Here is a 27,640-nt window from a genome sequence, read left to right on the forward strand (position 1 = left end):
AACTCTCCCTACACCTTGATGAAGTCAAGGACTCCTATTCGCCTCTAGTCTAACTATTGGCGTGGTACACCGGTCAGATAACCACTCCACCGCGATGCCACTCAAAATTTCGCTCGCAGGCGTTTAACTACAACTTTGTCCATTAACACTGCACAATAAGTGCGGTGGCCAACACAGTGAACAACGCTTAATTGCAAGGTCTCAATATAGGGTCGCACTCTGAGTCGCTCTCGACAGAGGTGCACTCCCAGTGAAGTACTGAGGAGAGACTTTTTCCTCGCTGTTTGTGTACACGTACGAGTGCGCACGCTCTCGTTACATGTTCTCGCTTCAAGAGCGACAACGGCCCCTCCCCATGCCAGACGTGAAGGGGTATATCTTTCGGTCTCCTCCATAACTCCTTCAGCTCAAGGTGTCAGAAATATCGTCTGCCAGTCAGCATTGCTCTTCTAAAACGGGAGAGTGACGTTTGGTTTATGGCGACCAATTCGGAAATCTGTAGCATCGGCGTTTGGCGTTTGCTGTCTCCTTGTGAAAATCTCTGAAACTGCGTGCTACGTGTAGAGAATGTGTAGGCTGGGCGTTCCCACACAATGTAGTGGAATTTGCTTTTAAGCCGAACACGGGGTCGTTCCTCCTTTTCCTCGGGCAAACGCTGTCTGCTTCATAGGTGGCCGCCGGCTGACATAGATAGCTCCCAATGAAAACCTCAAAAGGGACCAGCGTCCTGGCATGCCCTGTTTGCCTCTCCCGAACAAAAAGGTTTTGTGACCGTCGTGTCTTAAATGTGTGTGTGTGTACACCAGACTCGAATATTTCAACCACGGTTTACACTTGCGATTTATTAGTTATTTGCATATCTTTTACATGAATTCATAGAACATTGACTTTATCTTATCGAGTTTGTGTTCGAATGAAGCGTCTTGATGTGCCAAATACGATTGTGAGGGCGGAATATGTAAGCAATGAAGGTCAGGAGACCATGACGTCTTACATATCTCCCTCCTTCTGACAAAATTTTTGTCTGGGGTTTGTCAATGCCTGACAAAGTCAGGCAAAAATTGTTCATTTATATTTTCCAATTAACTTTTCTCAGTCATTCTTAACAATTTTTTCTAATGACTTCTTTATGGCTATTGTTTCTATTTTTTAATTCTACAATTTATGTTTTGTTGTTAGGCAAATATAGACTTTACGATGGTTGTTATTCTTTGTCGCTGCCAGTATGTGTGTCTGTTTTTCTTTTTCATTCCCAATAATTTGTTTTTACAATATTAATTTTTCTAAACAGTGTATTATGTCTTGGTGTGGTTATCTCTTTTCTTCAGTTAGGCTTTGCGTAGATGTTTGCAAAAGCTCTGTTGTTTTATTTATTTGTGCATTATCTTTTTCTTCATGTGTCATTGTTTATTTTGTGTAAGAATGGAGAAGTGCTTCCTCTTAATTCTATCCTCGGTTTTAATAATATTACCCCGAAAAGGTGTTTTTGAATGTTACTTAAAGGAGAAAAATCCTGTATAAATCCTTTTCTAATGTTACATACAAAAGAAATAAATAGACTTTCCATGAGTTTGTGAGATTATATAACTATACTAACTAAGTTTCTTTACAAAAGATTTTAAAGTAGCTGTAAATTATGGACTTTACATACATAATAAAATAATTAATTTTAGAAAAAAGGAAAAAAATACTTTTACAAATATATAAGTTTTTTAACTCTACATTCATATTTTATCCAGTTTTTTTCGTTTTAGTGCTTGGTCCGTTTCCGTGCTCGACGATCCCCACTGAAATACTGGAAGGCGTCGACTCATTTGTATGGGTGTCACAAACCATGAGAGATGCACTCTAGCATGCGATACTGGGTCCTACTTGTTGACTTTGTCAACATATAGTGGTACTTTTAACCGATGATGATGACTGTGGTTTACTGCATAAACAGTGATGTCCCTTGCTGTCACACCTGGGACGGTATGGCAGTTCGAAGATTGTAGTTGACAACGAACGATCATCACCCTATATTGTGCTGTGACGTCTTGGTACTTCACATCTGGTTCGGTATGGCAATTTGATGATGTTGTAGGGAAAATACTGTTCATTTTGCTGAATTTATTTATAGATAATGTTGGTTGGTACTACTTAATATTCCATTTGCCGCTCACTTGTATTTGTTTGACGATTCAAGGTTTATTTTTGGAGAGGTGGTTGTAGTAGTTGCCACACCTCAAAGTTCATGGAAAGACGTTTGTAGCAATTTGCTTTGTAGGATAGGAGAGAAAGGTATCTTGCTGTCTTCTGCCCTTCTTCATCTTGCATTTTTTGTTCTTCTCTTCTTTCTTGCATTCTTCTGTTCTTCTTGGTCTAGGAAAATGTGAATTTTAGTGTAGGAGTGATATTGGATTTGTAGGATCTGACTGCCTTTCCAAATGTTACTTGATGAGTTTGTAGATCTTAGTAAATTTTTTGAACCTTCATTGTCGTCTCATCGTATTATGATTCTCCCCATTGTCTTCCGTTGTGTAGCAGTGTCGTGACATATGAAATGTCCGTGCTGCGCGTTGTCCTCCTGAAGTCCAACCTGGTTGGAACCTGCATTTCCAGTGTGGCGTTGGTCTTCATGTTGTTGTTATTGCCCTAAGTGCTTTCTCAACATGTCTGTACCCTCTCCGTCACTATCTCGAAGCATCTGGTGTTAAGGGAGCTGGTGATTGGTGTTGGTGGTGATGTCCCTCAGACGCACAGAAATATTTACAATTTTTGTTTTACATATATTTGTTTTTTACACAAAAACTCTGATTTTATGTAATGCAAAAATTTTCTGATAGTGAGAAAAATTATTGTATATATATGATTTCTTTTCATTGTTCTAATTATTTCCTACCACTTCTTCATTCTTTTAATTGTTGTGAACCATTTATTGTTTGTGTGCATGTTGTAGTGTACTTGATACTACAAGACATTGTTAGTGTGTATTGTGTCTCTTTTTCTTTGAATTAATGTGTTATTTTGTTGATTCTTAATTTATTTTTTGATTTAGTGGTTAGTACACAATTTGCGATTGCCCCTCTGTATGTTTTCCTTTTTTTATCTTTTACCATTACTTTCATTCACATTCCTTTAGGTGGCTCACGTGGTAGATGCCAATACTTTTACCTGTTTTTGGATTCGTTAGCTCCACAACATTTTCATGAGCGATCCTGGAAATTATCATTGGCCCTTTATAGATTGAAAAAAATTTTCTGCATTTGTTTTGACTCTTATGTGAAAGGTTATGAGTTTTTACGAATACCTTTCGGCCCAGTTTGAAGCGTTTCTTTGTGGCAGATTTGTCTTGACTGATCGTACATCTCATTGCTGATCAGCGAATGTTTTGTAGGGCAGAAGCGACGACTTGTCTATGTTGCTTTCGGGGAAAAACTGGAAATTTAATGATTTCTTTTTTTTTCTGGTGGATCTATATTCTTTAATACTGTAATTGGTGGTTAAGTTGTGGTACTATGTGGTGTGTCATTAATTACTTCTTGGAAGTCTCGTAGATGTAGGTCCCAAGTACAATGGTTCTTTCTGCAAAATAGTCTACAAAGTGTTCCCGAATCTTTCATGGTATGAGCGGCCAGATTTCCACTTGCTTTATATTTGGAAATAAAGGTGGGTTTGATTTTAAATTGTCTAATGTGTTTTTCCAATGCACTGATCTGTATTGGGTCCTATTATCTGAGATGATTCTTTTCACTCTCCCAACTTGTTGTTTAAAATCTTTTTGAAGTGCTTTACTAATTGTAAATCCAATGGCTTTCTTTAAGGGTGTAAGTGTAGTGTGTTTTTATGCTAGTTCAATTACAACGAATACGTAGGTGAAGCCTTTCCTTGTCCGTGGAATTGGACCAAAAATATCGATTGCAGCAATCTGTCTTCATTTATCAGGGATAATTGGAAACATAGGGGGTCTGGTCTGATATGTCACATGTTTTGACTGTATGCATTTTTTACAACTTTTAAGAACGCATCGAATACGTCGCTCCATATTTGGGAAGTGTACCATTTGTTTCATTTTTAGATAGCATTTCTTGGGTCCAAAATGGCCACTGATAAAGTGGGTATACCAAATATATTTATTAATAAGTTCGTTAGGGATGCATGCTGACCATTGTGCAGTATCATTATTATGTTTGAAAAATAGGATATTATTGTTTACTATGTAATTTTTTCTAATTTCTGTGTTGGTTTTATCGGTAAGTTGGTGTTTAATCTTGAGGAGGGTCTGCTCTTTGTTTTGTTTTTTAAGCATTTGAGATAAAATTTTCGAATGGTACGTTTTTAGATAAAGGATAGTGCGTTCTTCACCTTCAATGTTGATTTTCTGATCTTGTGTCATTCTGTGTGGTGAAGGAGACAATGCATCGGCCAGAATATTTTCAGGTCCTGGTATGTATGTGATTGAAAAGTCATACTCCTACAGTACTTGCATCCATCTTGCCAAACGTCCGTGGGTTAATTTGGAGGAGGTTAAAGACTCTAATGCTCAATGGTCTGTGTACACTTGTGTTTTTATGCCAAACAGAAAATGTCAAAATGTTTGAAATGCCCATACTACGGCTAGAGCTTCTAATTCGGTTACAGAATAATTCTTTTCTGCTTTCGATAGAACTCTACTTGCAAAGGCTATTGTTTTATGTGTTTTCTTACCGTTTTTCTCTATTTGTTGAAATAGTACCGCCCCTTGCCCGGGCTTTGCACTATCAGACAGAACTCCTGACTTCAATCTGGGTGTGATGAAATTGGAGCATTATTCAATGTCTCCTTCAACTTATGAAATTCTTCATATGCTTGTTTATCCCTTATACAGGGTGTTTTTTTTCCTATCATTGTACACAGTCTAGGTGCTGCAAGTATGGCTATCCATATAAATGTTTGGTAAAAATTTATCAACCCCAAGAATCACCTTAGACTTTTCTAGTTGTAGGGAGTAGGAATATTACGAATAGCGTTTATCTTCTTCTCGTCTGGCGTTATACCTTTTGCAGATATGTTGTGTCCAAAAAATTTAATTTCTGATTTTCCAAAATGCGATTTAGTAATGTTGACGGTGACCCCATGTTTTTCCATAATTTGTAGGAAATTATCCAGTGTATAATTATGTTCTGCCCAAGTTGCCTCTGCCACAAGAACGTCGTCCACATAGCAAGTAATTTTCTGAAGTATGTCGAGACTCAGTATAGAATTCAGACCGCGAATAAAGGAAGCTGACGAAATTTTGAGGCCAAACGGTAAACGTTTGAATTGGTAGCAACGACCAAAGACAATAAAGGCTGTGTGTTTTCGACATGAAGGCTCCAATTCTATTTGCCAAAAACTTGAACGCAAATCGATGCATGAAAATACCTGTACTCCATGAAACTTCTGAATCAACTCTTCCAATTTCTCTGGTCTATCTGTTTCCGAAATTATAATTTTTATCGTGGAGCGAAATATCATCTATTTCCTCTGTCTTCTTACTTATCTCTTGATGAATTTCTTCTATTATTTCTGGGTCAAGGTTTTCCTCAAACTTATATCTAGCGTGTCTCTGCTCCTATATTTCATTCCCTTCTTGACTTAAATGCAATTGCTTTACTTTTACCTGCTCTTTTTCATCGTTCAAAATTTGAATAAAATATAGTATTACATCATCTATTGTTACGAAGCCTTGTGGGATGGAAATGTGAACCTTACGCTCATTAATGAAATCCGATTATTATATCAGCTGTAAGTTTTGGTACGATTGTAAAATTGTTTTCAAACTTGTAACCTTGTCAATTGAATGAAAGACGTTTTTCGTATTTCACCTCTGTTGCATTTTTTCCTAACGCTCCAAAAACTCTTATCCTTTCTGTCCTTAAAATCGGTAATTCTTTCTCTCTATTGCACGTTTCAAATAGGCTTTCTGATATAGCCGTCACTTGACTCCCACTATCTATCATTGCTTGTGTCGTGTGTTCATCTTTTATATGGGTTGTATAATTGTGGATGTTACGATTTCCTTTTCTTGCATCAAATCCTCTGCTAGAGATTCATAGCTCAATCTGTGGATACTTGTACTTTACCTTTGTGTTTGTGTTTACTTTGGTGTTAACTCCGTGAGCAAAACCGTTTGCGACCTATCACCTCTTTTCGTCTGTTTTCGAGCTCCTGTCTCTCCTTTTCCTTCATTTCCAAACATTCCCGAATGTACTCTCTCTCTCTCTCTCTCTCTCTCTGTCTCCTCATAGTCACCCATGTTGTATACGTTATACGTCTTTTTGTTCGTGGCGTCTGTGTTTTGTTTTTATTAGGATACTCTGCTCTGTTTTATCGCGTTCATTTACTTGCTTCTCGTCAAGTCCGGTTAACAATTCTTCATCGCTTGATTCTTTAATACACGGAAGTGGTGGCAGTTCATCCTTGCTTTCAGAATTTTCCCATCCTATGCTGTTTTCCCAGTCTATGTAGCGTAATTCAAGTGTATCTGGCGCTGACTCTTTATCGGAAGTTTTCCTAAGTCCCTGTTTGTCTGAATTTTGGCTATTTTCAGTTTTTTCTAATTTTGATCTAACTACTTCCAAAACATGAATGTCCTTTTTTTATTGTTTTAATGAATGAACTTCAGTTTGCCTAAACCTCTTCCGGATTTTCCCATCAATCTTTACGTTTTTCAAGATTTATGGGCCTAATTTCTACTTCTGGTTTCCCTTTGCCGTGTTGTTCTTGTCTCTGTGGACCATAATTTCCTCGTTAAATATTCGCGCCCTGGTCTCGCCAGTTGCTGTTTCTAACACCGTGACCTCTTTCAAAGTACCCTTTACCGTTGGCATTTTGATTCCTAAACCCATATCCGCCACTGTGTGAGTGTCCATTACCGTTCCTATTTCGGTACCAATTATTCTGGTTATCGTTTCTATGCCAGTTGCCTCCATTGTGCCACTGTCCTTGTCTGTTAAAATTGCCTGAAATTATTGGTGTTAGGATTGCGATTATTATTATTATTGGAATATTCGTTCCTAGTCCTCTCCTTTTGCTGTTCCCTTTCCTTTCTTTTTTCTTTCATCACGTCTTCTTTAAACTTAAATTCAAGTTCCCTTAAACCCCCTTTGAATTCTTCGGTATTTTCATTTTTTCCTACTGTCACCTGTTGATACTTTACCGGTAATTTCATTCTACATAGACGTATCAGCTCTCCGGTACTGTATGGTTTGTCTAGGAAATTGATTCTTTTTGTCTATTGTATCAAAGAATTTTACCACGCTTTTCTCTCCTGAGTTTTCATATGGTGTCATCTGAAGTAACTCGTATTTGATTTTGTTTTGCGCTTCCTTGGACCAATATTTTACGAGAAATGCTGTTCTGAACTTTAGGTAAGACGTACAGGTAGCCGCGATCTTTTGCATCACCTCTGCTACTGTCCCTGACATGTGTGCTCAAATGAAGTCAAGTTTGTGAGCTATGCTCCAGTGGTTTGGTAAGCCTACTTGAAACTGGTCGATGAATGTGCGTGCATGCAAGATACCTCCTTCTTCCTTGAAGTGTTGAAATTTTCTAACTGTAAGGAAGTGGTCTATATCATATCTACACATAAATCCGCTTTGTGGATGATTCATGGATTCAAATAATCTGCCACTGCTTGTATCGTCGAGTTTATTCTCTGGTAATCTACTGCCTGTCTGCCTATTCTCAATTTCCTGATTCATATCCGCGTCATATCGAACCATTGGTGAACAAAAGTGTTCTTCGTGTGTTAATAAGAAATAGTTTATACTAAAAGTTGGCTGCATTCGTCAGATCCTTTATTTCAGAAATCGAGTGAGGTGACGCAGGTACTAAACACATATTCAGTATACGGCGCTTAAAATCCACATCCAGCGGTACAGATTTAGGTTTTCTGCCATTTTCTTATATCACTTGCTACAGGTGTCGGGATGCATTCTTTGATTGGCCAAGATGGTTTTCCATCTCCAGTCTTCTACAGTCCGATCTGTGCTCTGACTTCATCGACTAGGGGCTCAAATGAGGTGAAATACACCGTATAACTATAAAAGCGAAGAATCCCTAAGGGAAGGGAAAACGGAATGAAACTCCACGGTTTGAAGGGGTATCTGACGGCATTTAAGTGATTACAGAATCGAATCAATTTTAGAAAGAACTTCACAGTATCAGCCCATCTACTATTATGACGTAGCACCCCTCCTGGTCTGGATGATTTTTCGGTTGGCAAGAGTGTCATGAAATGCGTAGTATACGCTTCTGAGACAAGTTGCCCAAGAAGTCTACTTGTCACCTGAACTGGCACTTGGATGTAGTTGAAGTCCGAGCTAGCTCCACATATATTCTGTCGGTGATATATCTATGGAACTTACTGTCCACAGAAGAAACTTCACAATCACACACACAGTGCATAGAAGCAATCTGGTGAAACACATTGTCGTACTGAAAAACGGCCGGCCGGAGTGGCCGTGCGGTTCTAGGCGCTACAGTCTGGAAGCTAGCGACCGCTACGGTCGCAGGTTCGAATCCTGCCTCGGGCATGGATGTGTGTGTTGTCCTTAGGTTAGTTAGGTTTAATTAGTTCTAAGTTCTAGGCGACTGATGACCTCAGAAGTTAAGTCGCATAGTGATCAGAGCCACTTGAACCATTTTTGAACTGCAAAATGGCACCACTATACTGTCCAATGAGGGATACCACACGAGGACGCAATACATCTTTGACGTATCATTGACATATCGTTGTTCCTTGAATGACTACCCGACGGCTTCCCACAATACGAAGCCAGCAGTAACACCACTACCCTTCCAAAACTTTGGAAGTATGTGGCCTCTCCCAAGTCATACAGTGAAGGCTTTCACGACCGGATGTTTCAGCTGCCGAGAATTCTTCCGCGTTGTATGGTCTTAGTCCATGGAACTCTTCTATCCCTGACGTTCCGTCCAAAGCTACGTTGGACATCTTCGGACGTGCTCCTGGTTGTGCTGAGTCTTGCCGACTGACGAGTCGGACGTCGAAGAACAACGTAAATACCGTGGAAAGTGGTTGTGGTCTGAATTTCACGTGATAGCAGAGATAAACTTTACACGGATAAAATATAACTATCACAGCACGTCAAAGATAAAAACTTCTCATCGATTCTGTAGCGCCACTGTCCATATATCACTGAGTTTCGTAGCAGCTGAGGCGGAACGTGCTCTTCAGTCGGGTGGTCACGTAGTGAAATTTTCGGAAACTGAAGGTACTATGACGAACCATTATCTACGGTTATATAGAGAAGACATCGAAATATATAAACATGGGGATAATTTTAGCAGAAAAGAAGCAGTTATGAAACTCAGCGATATATGGACAGTGACGCTACAGAATCGATGAGAAGTTTTTATCTTTGACGTACTGTGACCGATAGTTATATTTTATCCTTGACAAGATTTATCCTTGCTACCACGTCAAATCGAGACCACGCCCACTTTCCACGGTATTTAGGCCGTTCTTCGGCGTCCGACTCGTTAGTTGGCAAGACTCAGCACAACTAGGCGCACCTCCGAAACTGTCCAACGTAGCTTTGGACCGAACGTCACGGATAGATGAGTTCCTTGGGCCAAGGCCATACAACCCGGAAGAATTCTCGGCAGCTCTCCCGAGTAGCCATCATTCTTGCCAACAATGGTCAACTGGGGCTGTGCAGAACCACTATTCACCGCTGAGCATATTACGACGCCATTCATCACCAGTCCATATTTCCGGATCACGGCACCACTGCAAACTCCGCCGTTTGTCTTGTGGTGTTACCGGTAGCCTATGCATCTGCTACTCTACGACCAATGACATGAGATAAGACATACTCTGAGATGACAGAATATGTACGTATACAGAAGGCGGTAGAATCGTGTACGCAGGGTATAAAAGAGCAGCGCTTTGCACAGCTATCATTTGGACTCAAGTGATTCATATGAAAAGGTTTCGGATCTGATTGTGGCCGCACGGCGGGAATTATCAGGCAGAAGGCCGAAAGGTATTTGGAGCTAGACGCATGAGATATTCCATTTCGGAAATCGTTGGGGTATTCAATATTTCGAGATCCACAGTGTCCACAGTGTGCCGAGACTACCAAACTTCAGGCAGTGCCTCTCACCATAAACAGGGCAGTGGCCGCAGCCTTTACTTAACAACTGAGTGCAGCAGCGTTTGCGTAGAGTTACCAGTGTTATCAGACAAGCAACACCGCAGAAATTACAGAGGGACGTATGATGAACTTTTCTGTTAGGGCATTGCGGTGAATTGTGGCGTTAGTGGGCTATGGCACCAGACGACCGACGTAAGTGCCTTTCTTAACAGCATGACATCGCCTGCAGCGCCCCTCCTTGCCATATCGGTTATACCCCAGTCGACCGGAAAACTGTGGCCTGGTCGCATGAGTACTCATCAAGCTATTGACCCCAGTTGCCAACAATGCATTGTGCGAGCTAATGGTTGATCCATAATGTTTGGGCTGTGTTGACTCTGAATGGGATGTGTCCTCTGGTCCAATTGTACAGTTCAATGACTGGAAATGGTTGACTTCATGTTCCTAAACAACGATGGAATTTTACGAATGGCAAAGGGAGATTTCGCCGGGCCGCAAGTGTTCGCTATTCGTTTGAAGAATATTCTTGACAGTTCGAGCAAATGATGTGGCCACGCAGATCGCCGGACATGAATCGCATCGAACATTTATGGAAGATAATGCAGAGCTAAGTTCGTGCACACAATCCTGTGTCGGTAACACTTTCGTAACTATGGACGACTATAGAGGCAGTGCGGGTCAATACTTCTGCAGGATCCTTCCGAGGACTTGTTGAGTCCAAGTCAGGCCCAGTTGCTGCACTATGCCGGGGAAAAGAAAATCTGGCAAGTCATTAGGAGGTATCTCACGACTTTTGCTACATTATTTTAATGTTGCCTCGGATGGCAAGCCCGGGTGTGAAGGTGTTACGATGTGCTTGGTGCACAGTATGACAAGTCTTCCTTGTGCTGGTCAGAAATGGACCAGAAACTCACGACGAGTCTTCCTGCCGTCTTGTTCCCATGCAGTCCAACATCGAGTCACTATCACATCCCAATGCCCAACAATTTGCATATTGCGCGTTCGACCAGCAGTCCAGATGGAGATCCACATTGAAGCCCCTTTCAAACTATGACAAGTGCTGTAACGCTAAGACGAGTACGCCTACTAGACTACCTAAAAGCACAAAAAACGAAGACAGTAATACGCTCAGGTGATCTGCTTGTCATAGAAAACCGCAAATCCAATCGTCTGAGTTTAAAACGTCTCTATATGAGTTGTTGCATTGGTTTTTTAACCCGTCTTCGTCTCTCTGCGACCTCTTACCACGTCTAGCTGTCGGTGCATAAATGCTTTGTACTGGGAAAAATGTAAAGAACAGAGTGCATCATTAGACAGCAACGGCAAAAGATCAGCATTCAAATCTTGTGATTTTTCAAGTTACATTTTAGGTTTACACACACACCTACAGGTCTATTAAATGTATGTGTACTCTACAACAAAGTTTATTATGTATGTATGCTACATTTCCGTGTTCCTTTTCCTACTCCTAACCTCGTCTCCTAGAGACAGAATGTGAGTGTATGTGTGATGCTGAGTGTATTGTGGTTCACGGCATCGAAGTAGCAATGACAGAACTAAAGAAAAGGTGCAACAATGGGATTAAAATTCAGGGTGAAAGCAAATCAAAGATAAGATTAGCTGATAACATTCTATCCTCAGCGAAAGTGAAGTACAGGATGTGCTGAATGGAATAACAATGTCAGTGAGTACAACTATGGGTTGACAGTAAACCAAAGAAATACGGAAGTATTATGTAGTAGCTGAAATGAGAATGATGAGAAACTTAACATCAAAATAGGTGATCACGAAAAGGACGACGTGAAGGAGTACTGCTATCTTGCAAAATTAGTAACCCTTGTCGGACGAACAAAGAGGACATAAAAATCACAGTAGCAATGGAAAAAAAAACGCCATTCCTGCAGTGAGAAGTCTAGTAGTATCGAATATAGACGTTACTTTTAGTACAAATGCTCTAAGAATGTCTATTTGGAGCTGACTATTTTATGATACTGAATCAATGAAGGTGGGATATTAGGAGCTGGATGGAATGAAAGGAATGTGCCGTGTGGTGCTACAGAAGAACGATGAAAATCAAGTGGACTGATAAGGTAAGGAAACAGAAGGTTCTCTACAGAATCGGCGAGGAAAGGCCATATGTGGAAAACACTGACAAGAAGAACAGACAGGATGTCAGAACATGTGTTAAGACGTCACGGAATATCTGCCAAGGTGTGTGTATTGTGTATTGAACCGGGGGCCTATAAACGACGGGGAGGCTTCGTCCCGCCGTAGCCCACAATGGTCCACAACCCTACAACAGGCCACAGCAGCCCACCCATCCCGCCGCCGCCCCACACCGACCCCAGAGTTACTGTGCAGTTCGACCCTCCGTGGATTCCCCCCCCCCCCCTTCCCCAGGAACGTCTCATTCCAGATGAGTGTAACCCAAAATGTGTGATTGGTGGAGCAATTATGGTGTACGCATACATGGAGACAGTGTTTAAGCAGCAATCGCCGACACAGTGTAACTGAGGCTGAATAAGGGGAACCACCCCGCATTCGCCGAGGCAGATGGAAAACCGACTTAAAAAACATTCGCAGGCTGGCCAGCACACAGGATCTCGGCACATATCCGCCGGGTGGATCCGTGTCGGGAACTAGCACTCCTTCCCATTCGGGAAGCAACATGTTAGACCGCGCGGCTAACTGGGCGGGCTAACTGCCATGGTACTAGAACGAGCTGTAGAATGTACAACCAGTAGAAGGAAATATTTCGTGGAGAGCCGCATCAAACCACGGACAAGACTGATGGCTCAAAAGAAAAAAAAACGGGGGCATACCACCAAAACTGCGTCACTCTTCTGGCGTTAGTGTCGCCGCCAGCCTAGCTGTGTTAGTGACAGCTACGAGGAAAACATTTTTCTAACACCGTCATTATGCAGGACCGCATGTGGCTTATCCGCCCGGCCTGCATCTCCAGTATTCTGGAACACACGACTGTCATGTTCATGTGGAATCTGTGGCCCATGAATGCAATACTCAAAGCCACACATGATGTCAGCGGCTTACACGTCTAGCGCACGAGAGGATAGGCATATTGTTCGTTCGGCCTTTACAGGAACGTTCAGCGTCATTACATATTGTGTGTCAGCAAATTTTCGTCTTTGAAGGGAGATAAATATCAACACGGACTCCATGATGATGCCTGAATCACCACAGGCTGTCAACGAGGTGAACAGTGTAGTGCCTCATCTTCGTGTCCTATACTTAGGACACAGGGACGCGTAGAAAATTCTGATTATGTTTGTTGAAGGACTAAAACTAAAATAATGGCTTCTAATTCGATCAGTCTCTTCTTATTTTGCCGACCAGAGTGGCTGAGCGCTTCTAGGCGCTTCAGTCTGGAACCGCGCGACCGCTACGGTCGCAGGTTCGAATCCTGCCTCGGGCATGGATGTGTGTGATGTCCTTACGTTAGTTAGGTGTACGTAATTCTAAGTTCTAGGGGACTGATGACCTCAGATGTTAAGTCCCATAGTGCTCAGAGCCATTTGAACCATCTTCTCATTTGCGCATTCAAATGAAAACCGACTGCCAGGCACTGCACCAGTCTTATGCAGTTTAGTGAAAAGACGAGTAAAGTGTCTGGGATATTATACTATTCCATAATTAATTCGTCTACCGTTTTCTCAACAAGCAGCATCTCCATTGAAAAACACATACACCGATACCATATGGGTACACTCAGCACTTGTAAATATGTGTGACATGATTGAAAGATGCAGTTGAACTCACCTACATCTCACAGTCAACATGAAAAACTTAATTATTTGAACTTGAATGGTTCCTACTCTCATTTCTTCTAGCAGGATCTCGTCAGTGTTCAGGATGAAAGCGAATTTAGTGGCCGTTTACAACGAGTAAGTCTCATTCGAGTAATTTAGAAGTTGATGAATAATTAATTCAGTTAAGAATAAAATTAACAGTTGGAAAGTTAACTCTCTCATTAACATTTGGTCAAATTCACATAAATCTTCTCGCATTACCGCATGAAATACTTTAAAAAATCAAAGAGGTGTAATTATTCAGGGTGCTGACAACCATACGACATTGAAGAAGACAGTCAGAAGCACTGGGTAGATTTACCGAAATACGCTTAGGAGCACAATTACGAAATTCTTGAACATTTATTTACCGATTAAATTACGCAAACCATATTAAATGAACATCACAATCGCAAGGGAATGAACGTAGTTCACACTCATCGTACAATACTGTACGCAGTTCATAATTCGTACCTCAACACGTGGAAACGAAAGAGAATAAGTAAAAGGAAGGAATCGTCAAAACACACACACTTAGATACTAGCAATGCACACAGGAAGAACAATAGAATCCTAATGATAATTGTGTACACCAGACTTACACGCATGAGACCAGAATGTAACTTATTTCATCGATCAACCGCGTGGTGAGCAACGGGAAAGAAATTACCCACTTCGGAAGTACGAAAAATAAGGAAAAATTAGGAGTAAAATAATTTGACGGGTGATATGAAATATAGGTTGCACAAGAATCATGTAGAGAAAGCATGTGGTGCAGCTTGGATACCAAACACGACGTAAAACACAGAATTCGTGAAAGGTATTCGTACTTAATAAAATTACACAAACACGAAAGATTACTAAAACGGTCACACTAAGAGAAGATCCGTTAGCGGGACCGGAGGCTCACTACATCAATTTAGAAGCAGACATGGTTGCTATCATCAACTCGCATGTTTCAAGAAACACGAAACATCCCAAACGAAATAAAATCGAACCACAAAAAAGAATTATAACAGAAATATACAGAAAACACACAAACACCACACGTAAGAGGCACACTCTAAAAATGGGATATGCATAGTTATTATAATTAAACTTTCATACCGCTGTAGAAATAACACCACTGGTCAGAATGACGTCAAATTACAACGGAATATTATCGGAGAATGGGGAAAACGTTGTGAGCGTGTGGGTGCTATTCTGTCATTCTGCACAACGGATTAATCTGAGATGTACCCTTTACCCAGTGGCTCCTGCAAGATGCAATTTCCACCCCCATACTACTACAGAAGTCAGACAGACGCTTCTAACGTTCTAAAGAGAAATGCCTGAAAAACTTTCAGCAATAAATATCTTCTGGAGTCGTCCGCTGTAAGGAAATGACACAAAAATTCACAAAATTTCTTATGTAATTAGTGGGATACTTGGGTACTGGAGTAGTGCTGGTTAGTGTAAGACAAACAAGAAACTAACGAAAACTATTATTTATTTTGCAATAATTCTGAGAAATCACAACGGCACTTTTAGTTATGAACTGAACAAGTTATATCCTGGTTCTTTTCGGAATGTGAAGTTACCTCTCAAGGATAGGATTCGCTAATGAAATTTCTATACAAAGTTCAAGATTGTTATTGACTTGGCAGAATGGCTGAGAGCCACGCCTACTCAACTAGAATAATTATCCGTTAGAATAATGCTAGTTACAGTCGAGGCTGTCACGTGTGAAATGCAGTGAAGTGTACTGTTGTGGAGGAAATATGGGGCTTGCAAGAGCTGTAGCGCACAATACCATAAGCTGCGATGACTGCTGTCTGCGCCGCTCGCTGCTGACAAATAAGATAAGTCTCGTTCTATCTGGATTAACCTTCGCCAATCAAACTCTCCCTACGCCTTGATGAAGTCAAGGACTCCTATTCGCCCCTAGTCTAACTATTGGCATGGTACACCGGTCAGATAACCACTCCACTGCGATGCCACTCAAAATTTCGCTCGCAGGCCTTTAACTACAACTTTGTCCATTAACATCGCACAATAAGTGTGGCGGCCAACACAGTGAACAATGCTTAATTGCAAGGACTCAGTATAGAGTCGCACTCTGATTCGCCCTCGACAGAGGTGCACTCCCAGTGAAGTACTGAGGAGAGACTTTTTCCTCGCTGTTTGTGTACACGTACGAGCGCACACGCTCTCGTTACATGTTCTCGCTCCAAGAGCGACAACGGAATGGCCCCTCTCCATGCCAGACGTGAAGGGTTATATCTTTCGGTCTCCTCCATTACTCCTTCAGCTCAATGCGTCAGGAATATCGTCTACCAGTCAGCATTGCTCTTCTAAAACGGGAGAGTGACGTTTGGTTTAAGGCAACCAATCCGGAAATCTGTAGCATCGGCGTTTGGCGTTTGCTGTCTCCCTCTGGAAATCTCTTAAACTGCGTGCTATGTGTAAAGAATGTGTAGGCTGGGCGCTCCCACACAATGTAGTGGAATTTGCTTTTAAGCCGAACACGGGGTCGTTCCTCCTTTCCTCGGGCAAACGCTGTCTGCTTCACAGGTGGCCGCCGGCTGACATAGATAGCTCCCTATGAAAACCTCGGAAGGGACCAGCGTCCTGTCTTGCCCTGTTTGCCTCTCCCGAACAAAAAGCTTTTGTGACCGTCCGGTCTTGAATGTGTATGTGTGTACGCCAGACTCGAGTGTTTCAACCACAGTTTACACTTGCGATTTATTAGTTATTTGCATATCTTTTACATGAATTCATACAACATTGACTTTATCTTATCGAGTTTGTGTTCAAATGAAGCGTCTTGATGTGCCAAATATGATTGTGAGGGCGGAATATGTAAACAATGAAGGAGACCATGACGTCTTACATACCTCCCTCCTTTTGACAAAATTTTTGTCTGGGGTTTGTCAATGCCTGACAAAGTCAGGCAAAAATTGTTCATTTAGATTTTCCAATTAACTTTTCTCAGTCATTCTTAACAATTTTTATCTAATGACCTCTTTATGGATATTGTTTCTATTTTTTATTTCTACAATTTATGTTTTGTTGTTAGGCAAAGATAGACTTTACAAAGGTTGTTATTCTTTGTCGTTGGCAGTATGTGTCTCTGTTTTTCTTTTTCATTTCCAATAATTTGTTTTTACAATATTAATTTTTCTAAACTCGTACAGTGTATTATGTCTTGGTGTGGTTATCTCTTTTCTTCAGTTAGGCTTTGCGTAGATGTTCGCAAAAGCTCTGTTTTATTTATTTGTGCATTATCTTTTTTCATGTGTCATTGTTTATTTTGTGTAAGAATGAAGAAGTGTTTCGCCTTAATTCTATCCTCGGTTTTAATAATATTACCCCAAAAAGGGGTTTTTGGAATGTTACTTAAAGGAGAAAAATCCTGCATAAATCCTTTTCTAATGTTACATATGAAAGAAATAAATAGACTTTCCATGAGTTTGTGAGATTATATAACTATACTAACTAAGTTTCTTTACAAAAGGTTTTAAAGTATCTGTAAATTATGGACTTTACATACATAATAAAATAATTACTTTTACAAAAAAGGAAAAAAATATTTTTACAAATATATCATTTTCTTAACTCTACTTTCATATTTTATCCGTTTTTTTTTTCGTTTTAGTGCTTGGTCAGTTTCTGTGCTCGACGATCCCCACTGAAATACTGGAAGGCGTCGACTCATTTGTATGGGTGTCACAAACCACGAGAGACACACTCTAGCATGCAATACTGGGTCTTACTTGTTGACATTGTCATCATATAGTGGTACTTTTAACCGAGGATGATGACTGTGGTTTACTGCATAAGCAGTTATGTCCCTTGCTGTCACACCTGGGGTGGTACGGCAGTTCGAAGATTGTAGTTGACAACGAACGATCGTCACCCTATATTGTGCTGTGATGTCTTGGTACTTCACACCTGGTTCGGTATGGCAATTTGATGATGTTGTAGGGAGAATACTATTCATTTTGCTGAATTTATTTCTAGGTAATGTTGGTTGGTACTACTTAATATTTCATTTGCCGCTCACTTGTATTTGTTTGACGATTCAAGGGTTATTTTTGGAGAGGTAGTTGTAGTAGTTGCCACGCCTCAAAGTTCATGGAAAGACGTTTGTAGCAATTTGCTTTGTAGGATAGGAGAGGTATCTTGCTGTCTTCTGCCCTTCTTCATGTTGCATCTTTTGTTCTTCTCTTCTTTCTTGCATTCTTCTGTTCTTTTTGGTCTAGGAATATGTGAATTTTAGTGTAGGAGTGATATAGGATTCGTAGGATCTGACTGCCTTTCCAAATGTTACTTGATGAGTTTGTAGATCTTAGTAAATTTTTTGCACCTTCATTGTTGTCTCATTGTATTAAGATTCTCCACATGGTCTTCCATTGTGTAGCAGTGTCGTGACATATGAAATGTCCGTGCTGCGCGTTGTCCTCCTGAAGTCCAACCTGGTTGCAACCTGCATTTCCAGTGTGGCGATGGTCTTCATGTTGTTGTTATTGCCCTAAGTGCTTTATCAACATGTCTGTACCCTCTCCGTCGCTATCTCGAAGCATCTGGTGTTAAGGGAGCTGGTGATTGGTGTTGGTGGCGACGTCCCTCAGACACACAGAAATATTTACAATTTTTTACATATATTTGTTATTTACACAACAACTCTGATTTTATGTAATGCAAAAATTTTCTGATAGTGGCAAAAATTATTGTATATATATGATTTGTTTTCATTATTCTAATTATGTCTTACCACTTCTTCATTCTTTTAATTGTTGTGAACCATTTATTGTTTGTGTGCATGTTGTAGTGTACTTGATACTATAAGAGATTGTTAGTGTGCATTGTGTCTCTTTTTCTTTTAATTAATGTGTTATTTTGTTGATTCTTAATTTATTTTTTGACTTAGTGGTTAGTACACAATTTGCGATTGCCCCTCTGTATGTTTCCCTTTTTTATCTTTTACCATTTCTTTCATTCACATTCTTTTAGGTAGCTCATGTGGTATATGCCAATACTTTTACCTGTTTTTGGGTTCGTTAGCTGCACGGCATTTTCGTGAGCGATCCTGGAAATTATCATTGGCCCTTTATAGATTGCACAAAATTTTCTGCATTTGTTTTGACTCTTATGTGAAAGGTAATGAGTTTTTACGAATACCTTTTGGCCCAGTTTGAAGCGTTTCTTTGTGGCAGATTTGTCTTGACTGATCGTACGTCTCATTGCTGCTCAGCGAATGTTTTGTAGGGCAGAAGCGACGACTTGTCTATGTTGCTTTCGGGGAATAACTGGAAATTTTATGATTTCTTTTTTTTCTGGTGGATCTATATTCTTTAATACTGTAATTGGTGGATAAGTTGGGGGTACTATGTGGTGTCCCATTAATTACTTCTTGGAAGTCTCGTAGATATAGGCCCCAAGTACAATGGTTCTCTCTGCAAAATAGTCTACAAAGTGTTCCCGAATCTTTCATGGTATGAGCGGCCAGATTTGCACTTGGTTTATATTTGGAAATAAAGGTGGGTTTGATTTTAAATCGTCTAATGTGTTTTTCCAATGCACTGATCTGTATTGGGGCCCATTATCTGAGATGATTCTTTTCACTCTCCCAACTTGTTGTTTAAAATCCTTTTGAAGTGCTTTACTAATTGTATATCCAATGGCTTTCTTTAAGGGTGTAAGTGTAGTGTATTTTGATGCTAGTTCAATTACAACAAATATGTAGGTGAAGCCTCTCCTTGTTCGTGGAATTGGACCATAAATATCGGTTGCAGCAATCTGTCTTAATTTATCAGGGATAATTGGAAACAACATGTTTTGACTGTATGCATTTTTTACAACTTTTAAGAACGCATAGAATACGTCGCTCCATATTTGGGAAGTGTACTATTTGTTTCATTTTTAGATAGCATTTCTTGGGTCCAAAATGTCCACTGCTAAAGTGGGTATACCAAATGTATTTATTAATAAGTTCGTCATGGATGCATGCTAACCATTGTGCAGTATCATTATTACGTTTGAAAAATAGGATATTATCTTTTACTATGTAATTTTTTCTAAATTCTGTGTTGGTGTTTAATCTTGAGGAGGGCCTGATCTTTGTTTTGTTCATCAGATAAATTTTTAAAGCATTTGAGATAATATTTTCGAATGGTACGTTTTTTAGATAATGGATAGTGCGTTCTTCATCTTCAATGTTGATTTTCTGATCCTCTGCCACTCTCTGTGGTGAACGAGACAATGCATCGACCAGAATACTTTCAGGTCCTGGTATGTATGTGATTGAGAAGTCATTCTCCTGCAGAACTTACATCCATCTTGCCAAACGTCCGTGGGTTAATTTGGAGGAGGTTAAAGACTCTAATGCTTAATGGTCTGTGTACACTTGTGTTTTTATGCCAAACAGAAAATGTCAAAATTTTTGAAATGCCCATACTATGGCTAGAGCTTCTAATTCTGTTACAGAATAATTCTTTTCTGCTTTCGATAGAACTGTACTTGCAAAGGCTATTGTTTTATGTGTGTTCTTACCGTTTTTCTCTATTTGTTGAAATAGTACCGCCCCTAGCCCGGACTTTGCACTATCAGTTACTAGACAGAACTCCTGACTTAAATCTGGGTGTGATAAAATTGGAGCATTATTCAATGTCTCCTTCAACTTATGAAATTCTTCATCTGCTTGTTTATCCCTTATCCAGGGTGTTTTTTTCCTGTCGTTGTACACAGTCTAGGTGCTGCAAGTGTGGCTATCTATATAAATTTTTGGTCAAAATTTATCAACCCCAAGAATCCCCTTAGACTTTTCTAGTTGTTGGGAGTAGGAATATTACGAATAGCGTTTATCTTCTTCTCGTCTGGCGTTATACCTTTTGCAGATATGTTATGTCCAAAAAATTTAATTTCTGATTTTCCAAAATGCGAATTAGTAATGTTGACGGTGACCCCATGTTTTTCCATAATTTGTAGGAAATTATCCAGTATATAATTATGTTCTGCCCAAGTTGCCTCTGCCACAAGAACATCGTCCACATAGCAAGTAATTTTCTGAAGTATGTCGAGACTCAGTATAGAATTCAGACCGCGAATAAAGGAAGCTGACGAAATTTTGAGGCCAAACGGTAAACGTTTGAATTGGTAGCAACGACCAAAGACAATAAAGGCTGTGTATTTTCGACATGAAGGCTCCATTTCTATTTGCCAAAAACTTGAACGCAAATCGATGCATGAAAATATCTGTACTCCATGAAACTTCTGAATCAACTCTTCCAATTTCTCTGGTCTATCTGTTTCCGAAATTGTAATTTATTTGTCTTGAATCGAGTACCAAACATATGCTCCCATCCTTCTTACTTACAACGTGTAAGGGTGAATTATATAGTGACTTGGTGGGTTCAATTATCATCCAACATTTTTCTGATTTCAAGAAATACTTGCTCTCAATAACTATATTGCAGGGAATAAGGTGGAACACAAAAGGGTTTATGATCTTTGACCTCAAATTTGTATTGAAAATCTTTAATGCTACCTGTCTTTGGTGCAAATACCTCCGCATGTGATCTCAATATGCCTTCTAATTTTTTTTTTATCGTGGAGCGAAATATCATCTATTTCCTCTGTCTTCTTACTTATCTCTTGATGAATTTCTTCTATTATTTCTGGTGCGAGTGGGTCAAGGTTTTCCTCAAACTTATATCTAGCGTGTCTCTGCTCCTATATTTCATTCCCTTCTTGACTTAAATGCAATTGCTTTACTTTTACATGCTCTTTTTCATGGTTCAAAATTTGAATAAAATATAGTATTACATCATCTATTGTTACAAAGCCTTGTGGGATGGAAATGTGAACCTTACGCTAATTAATGAAATCCGATTATCATATCAGCTGTAAGTTTTGGTACGATTGTATAATTGTTTTCAAACTTGTAACCTTGTCAATTGAATGAAAGACTTTTTCGTATTTCACCTCTGTTGCATTTTTTCCTAACGCTCCAAAAACTCTTATCCTTTTTGTCCTTAAAATCGGTAATTCTTTCTCTCTATTGCACTTTTCAAATAGGCTTTCTGATATAGCCGTCACTTGACTCCCACTATCTATCATTGCTTGTGTCGTGTGTTTATCTTTTATATGGGTTGTATAACTGTGGATGTTACGACTTCCTTTTCTTGCATCAAATCCTCTGCTAGAGATTCATAGCTCAATCTGTGGTTACTTGTACTTTCCCTTTCTGTTTGTGTTTACTTTGGTGTTAACTCCGTGAGCAAAACCGTTTGCGACCTATCTACCTCTTTTCGTCTGTTTTCGATCTCCTGTCTCTCCTTTTCCTTCATTTCCAAACACTCCCGAATGTACTCTCTCTCTCTCTGTCTCCTCATAGTCACCCATGTTGTATACGTTATACGTCTTTTGTGTTCGTGTTTTGTTTTTATCTAGGATACTCTGCTATGTTTTACTTGCTTCTCGTCAAGTCCGGTTAACAATTCTTCATCACTTGATTCTATAATACACGGAAGTGGTGGCAGTTTATCCTTGCTTTCAGAATTTTCCCATTCTATGCTGTTTTCCCAGGATATGTAGCGTAATTCAAGTGTATCTGGTGCTGACTCTTTATCGGAAATTCCTGTTTGTCTGAATTTTGGCTATTTTCAGTTTTTTTTAAATTTTGATCTAACTACTTCCAAAACATGAATGTCCTTTTTTTATTGTTTTAATGAATGAACTTCAGTTTGCCTAAACCTCTTCCGGATTTTCCCATCAATCTTTACGTTTTTCAAGATTTATAGGCCTAATTTCTACTTCTGGTTTCCCTTTGCTGTGTTGTTATTGTCTCTGTGGACCATAATTTCCTCGTTAAATATTCGCGCCCTGGTCTCGCCAGTTGCTGTTTCTAAACGTGACCTCTTTCAAAGTACCCTTTACCGTTGGCATTTTGATTCCTAAACCCATATCCGCCACTGTATGAGTGTCCATTACCGTTCCTATTTCGGTACCAATTATTCTGGTTATCGTTTCTATGCCAGTGGTCTCCATTGTGCCACTGTCCTTGTCTGTTAAATTGCCTGAAATTATTGGTGTTAGGATTGCGATTATTATTATTGGAATATCCGTTCCTAGTCCTCTCCTTTTGCTGTTCCCTTTCCTTTCTTTTTTCTTTCATCTCGTCTTCTTTCAACTTAAATTCAAGTTCCCTTAAAACCTCTTTGAATTCTTCGGTATTTTCATTTTTTCCTACTGTCGCCTGTTGATACTTTACCGGTAATTTCATTCTACATAGACGTATGAGCTCTCTGGTACTATTTGGTTTGTCTAGGAAATTGATTCTTTTTGTCTATTGTATTAAAGAATTTTACCACGCTTTTCTCTCCTGAGTTTTCATATGGTGTCATCTGAAGTAACTCTTATTTGATTTTGTTTTGCGCTTCCTTGGACCAATATTTTACGAGAAATGCTGTTCTGAACTGTAGGTAAGACTTACAGGTAGCCGCGACCTTCTGCATCACCTCTGCTACTGTCCCTGACATGTGTGCTCAAATGAAGTCAAGTTTGTGAGCTATGCTCCAGTGGTTCGGTAAGCCTACTTGAAACTGGTCGATGAATGAGCGTGCATGCAAGCTTCCGCCTTCTTCCTTGAAGTGTTGAAATTTTCTAACTGTAAGGAAGTGGTCTGTATCATATCTACTCATAAATCCGGTTTGTGGCTGATTCATGGATTCAAATAATCTGCCACTGCTTGTATCGTCGTGTTTATTCTCTGGTAATCTACTGCCTGCCTGCCTATTCTCAATTTCCTGATTCATATCCGCGTCATATCGAACCATTGGTGAACAAAAGCATTCTTCGTGTGTTTCTACTCTCGTCGTTCGTGGTATAGTACCTATGCTGCTATTATGTTGTGTCTTTGGATTTAGGGTGGTCAGTTGCCTGTCTTTCGATTGCTATTGACTGAATGTATGTGTTCCGTTTTCCTAGATACTGTGGCTGGTCCTGTGGCATGTCGTGTATTACTTTAATCGGGATTTTCTGTTTCGATTTCTGCGCGAGTGTTACGTCTAGCCTTGGTTCTACTTGAGCTTTCTTAGACGGCGCGTGTTCGTGTACTGAATTAATGTTTGACGTGTCAATTGTTTCGCTACAAGTGTAATCGGTCTGGATCTTTTCTTCGATAGTTTGTATCTACTCTTTTCGAAGATTTCAAACGGATCTTTGTTTTTAAGTTCTATTTTATTGATCCGCTGATCATATTTTTTCAGTGCAACCTTTGCGACCTTGCTTTGAATTGCTTGTTCTTCCGAAATTTGTATTGCTGTTCGAGTGGCTATTTTTGTAAAACGTTCCACCTTTTTGTCAACGTTTACGATGTTCAATTGGTCCGTGTCCACGTCAGTGCGTAATTGCTGCTGACCTTGTGTTAGTACATGAATTATTTCCCTAGATTCTTTCGCGTCTTTGTTTATCTGTGTGATCTATCAATTCTGGCGATCCCTTCTTCCATCTGGATTTTAACCTATCGTACCTATGTCTTAACAGCCTGATTATCCTGTTGGATCTGTGTCTTAATAGCCTGATTATCCTGTTGGATCTGTGTCTTAGTAGCCTGATTATCTTTTTTCATTTCCTGACACTGTTATGTCATCTGTGTATTCTGTTTCGTTATCTGTGTATTAATATCCTGATTCTGTTTCTTAATATCCTGATTCCGTTTCGTCATACTAGCGTTCATTTTTTGTAACATCTCCATGATCGCGCCCTGTCCTGTAACACTACCTTCTGCTGAACTATGTATTCTCGATCTATTCTTTCCACTCGGTCAGTTACGTCGTTTACTGGGCTATGCTGTGGCGTTTCTAAGTTTGATAATTGCAATAACCCGTGCTGTCTGTGTTGAGCACTAGTTGCGTTTCTCATTGAACCATTACGTGGCGCAAACACCTCCGCATTCTGCCCTCTCTGTTGTGTATGTCTTGTGTTTGCAGGTACAGTCGCGTTTGTTACGGAACCTCTTCGTGGCGCTCGCAACTCCGCAAAATTCTGTGTCTGTTGTTGGGGCATATTTAAAATGTGTACGATAGGTTCGACAAATTCTAAATGTTCCCCCTCTTCCTCACTGTCTACTTCTCTTTGAACGTTAGCTAACTGCCGGTTCATTGACTGTATTGAAGAGTATTCTGTCCCTGAATATGCGGCAAACAAACGCGTTTCCTGTGCTCGTTTCGCTTCTAATCTTTGCCATTTCCTACGTGGGTTGTCTATTTCTGGCTCAGAATGTGCCCTACCGGGAATTTTTTATTCTGAAAATTCGATGTTCTCCTCCCTTCGATTCCCATCTGTCTGATCTGTCTCAATTTTATCCCAGTCTAACTGAGCCTGCTGATTCTGCAGCTCGCCGACTGATCTATTATCTGATTCACCGTCTGTCCTATTCTCAGGTTCACCTTCTGTCCCATTCTCAATAAGCACGTTTACTTGCTGTCTATCTTGGTGATCCTCCCCCATCTTCTCTACTTGCTGTCTCTCACGTAACCTTTTGGCTTGTGCTCTCGTTAACATGGAAATTCTTTCAACACACCACAATCATATCTACAAAACTGTATGACGACTTACCAGTTGGTAGAACCAACAACAACAACAACAACAACGTCGTGACTTCTCGGCTAATGTTCTGTCTGCTGTGCTACAGTCTCCAATCTCCACCTGTGCGCTTGCAAATGAGAAAAATGTTATTTCTTAATTCTAACTTATATGACGCTGCGTCACACTGCGTCTCTGCACGACTCTGCGTCTGTGCCTAGCACCTGAAAATCCCAAGCCCTAACAGCTACACAAAAAATCGTAAACAAATGCAAAATTTTCCAACTCAATAACACACGCCCTTTTCCCTGCAATTCCGCTTTCTACACTACCTGTATCTATTCTGATCCCAATCTTTGCAAATAGTTGTTTAATACATGAGAGAAAGTTCTTCAAAGTGCTACTACTGCGACCTGCTGTACCTAACTATCCTGACACTTTCCTATCCTGGTAGCTTACCTATTTTACCTATCCTGGCAGGGTCGCCATTTTCTGTGAGTGTTTGGGGTTGCTATTGTCATTCTCCGCAACGGATTAATCTGAGATGTACCCTTTACCCAGTGGTTCCTGCAAGATGCAATTTCCACCCACATGCTACTACAGAAGTCAGACAGACAGTCCTAACGTTCTAAAGAGAAATGCCTGAAAAACTTTCAGCTATAAATATCTTCTGGAGTCGTCCCCTGTAAGGAAATGACACAAAAATTCACAACATTTCTTACATAACTAGTGGGATACTTGGGTGTGAAATGCAGGAAGTGTACTGTTGTGGAGGAAATATGGGGCTCGCAAGAGCTGTAGTGCACAATTACGTAAGCTGCAATGACTGCTGTGTGCGCCACTCGCTGCTGACAAATAAGAAAAGTCTCCTCCTATCTGGATTAACCTCCGCCAATCAAACTCTCCCTACGCCTTGATGAAGTCAAGGACTCCTATTCGCCCCTAGTCTAACTATTGGCGTGGTACACTGGTCAGATAACCACTCCACCGCGATGCCACTCAAAATTTCGCTCGCAGGCGTTTAACTACAACTTTGTCCGTTAACACCGCACAATAAGTGTGGCGGCCAACACAGTGAACAACGCTTAATTGCAAGGACTCAATATAGAGTCGCACTCTGATTCGCCCTCGACAGAGGTGCACTCCCAGTGAAGTACTGAGGAGAGACTTTTTCCTCGCTGTTTGTGTACACGTACGAGCGCGCACGCTCTCGTTACATGTTCTCGCTCGAAGAGCGACAACGGAATGGCCCCTCTCCATGCCAGACGTGAAGAGGTATATCTTTCGGTCTCCTCCATTACTCCTTCAGCTCAAGGTGTCAGGAATATCGACTGCCAGTCAGCATTGCTCTTCTAAAACGGGAGAGTGACGTTTGGTTTAAGGCGACCAATCCGGAAATCTGTAGCATCGGCGTTTGGCGTTTGCTGTCTCCCTCTGGAAATCTCTTAAACTGCGTGCTACGTGTAAAGAATGTGTAGGCTGGGCGCTCCCCCAGAATGTAGTGGAATTTGCTTTTAAGCCAAACACGGGGTCGTTCCTCCTTTTCCTCAGGCAAACGCTGTCTGCTTCACAGGTGGCAGCTCCCTATGAAAACCTCAGAAGGGACCAGCGTCCTGGCATGCCCTGTTTGCCACTCCCAACCAAAAAGCTTTTGTGACCGCCGTGTCTTGAATGTGTGTGTGTGTACGCCAGACTCGAGTATTTCAACCACGGTTCACACTTGCGATTTATTAGTTATTTGCATATCGTTTACATGAATTCATACAACATAGACTTTATCTTATCGAGTTTGTGTTCGAATGAAGCGTCTTGATGTGCCGAATATGATTCTGAGGGCGGAATATGGAAGCAATGAAGGTCAGTCTCGTGAGCACCGAGTTGTATGGCCCTGTGCAATAAACTGATAAAATTCCCTATGCAAATTAATAATGAAATACATTTTTCTTAGCTCTTGAGTTGCAAACGGATATAATCTTGGTATTCTGTTTTCTCCACAGTACTGATACAAAATATTCAATCTCGGGCCAGCGAAGTGCAATTCCGATGGTAAAATAGCTTCATACAAATAATGTCAGTAGATTAGTTGATAAATGAATAACCTTGCCAATTTTCAGTGATAATTATGGGTACTGGCTCAGCGTTGTG

Source organism: Schistocerca nitens, chromosome 8, assembly GCF_023898315.1.
Source record: "Schistocerca nitens isolate TAMUIC-IGC-003100 chromosome 8, iqSchNite1.1, whole genome shotgun sequence".
Taxonomy (NCBI): domain Eukaryota; kingdom Metazoa; phylum Arthropoda; class Insecta; order Orthoptera; family Acrididae; genus Schistocerca; species Schistocerca nitens.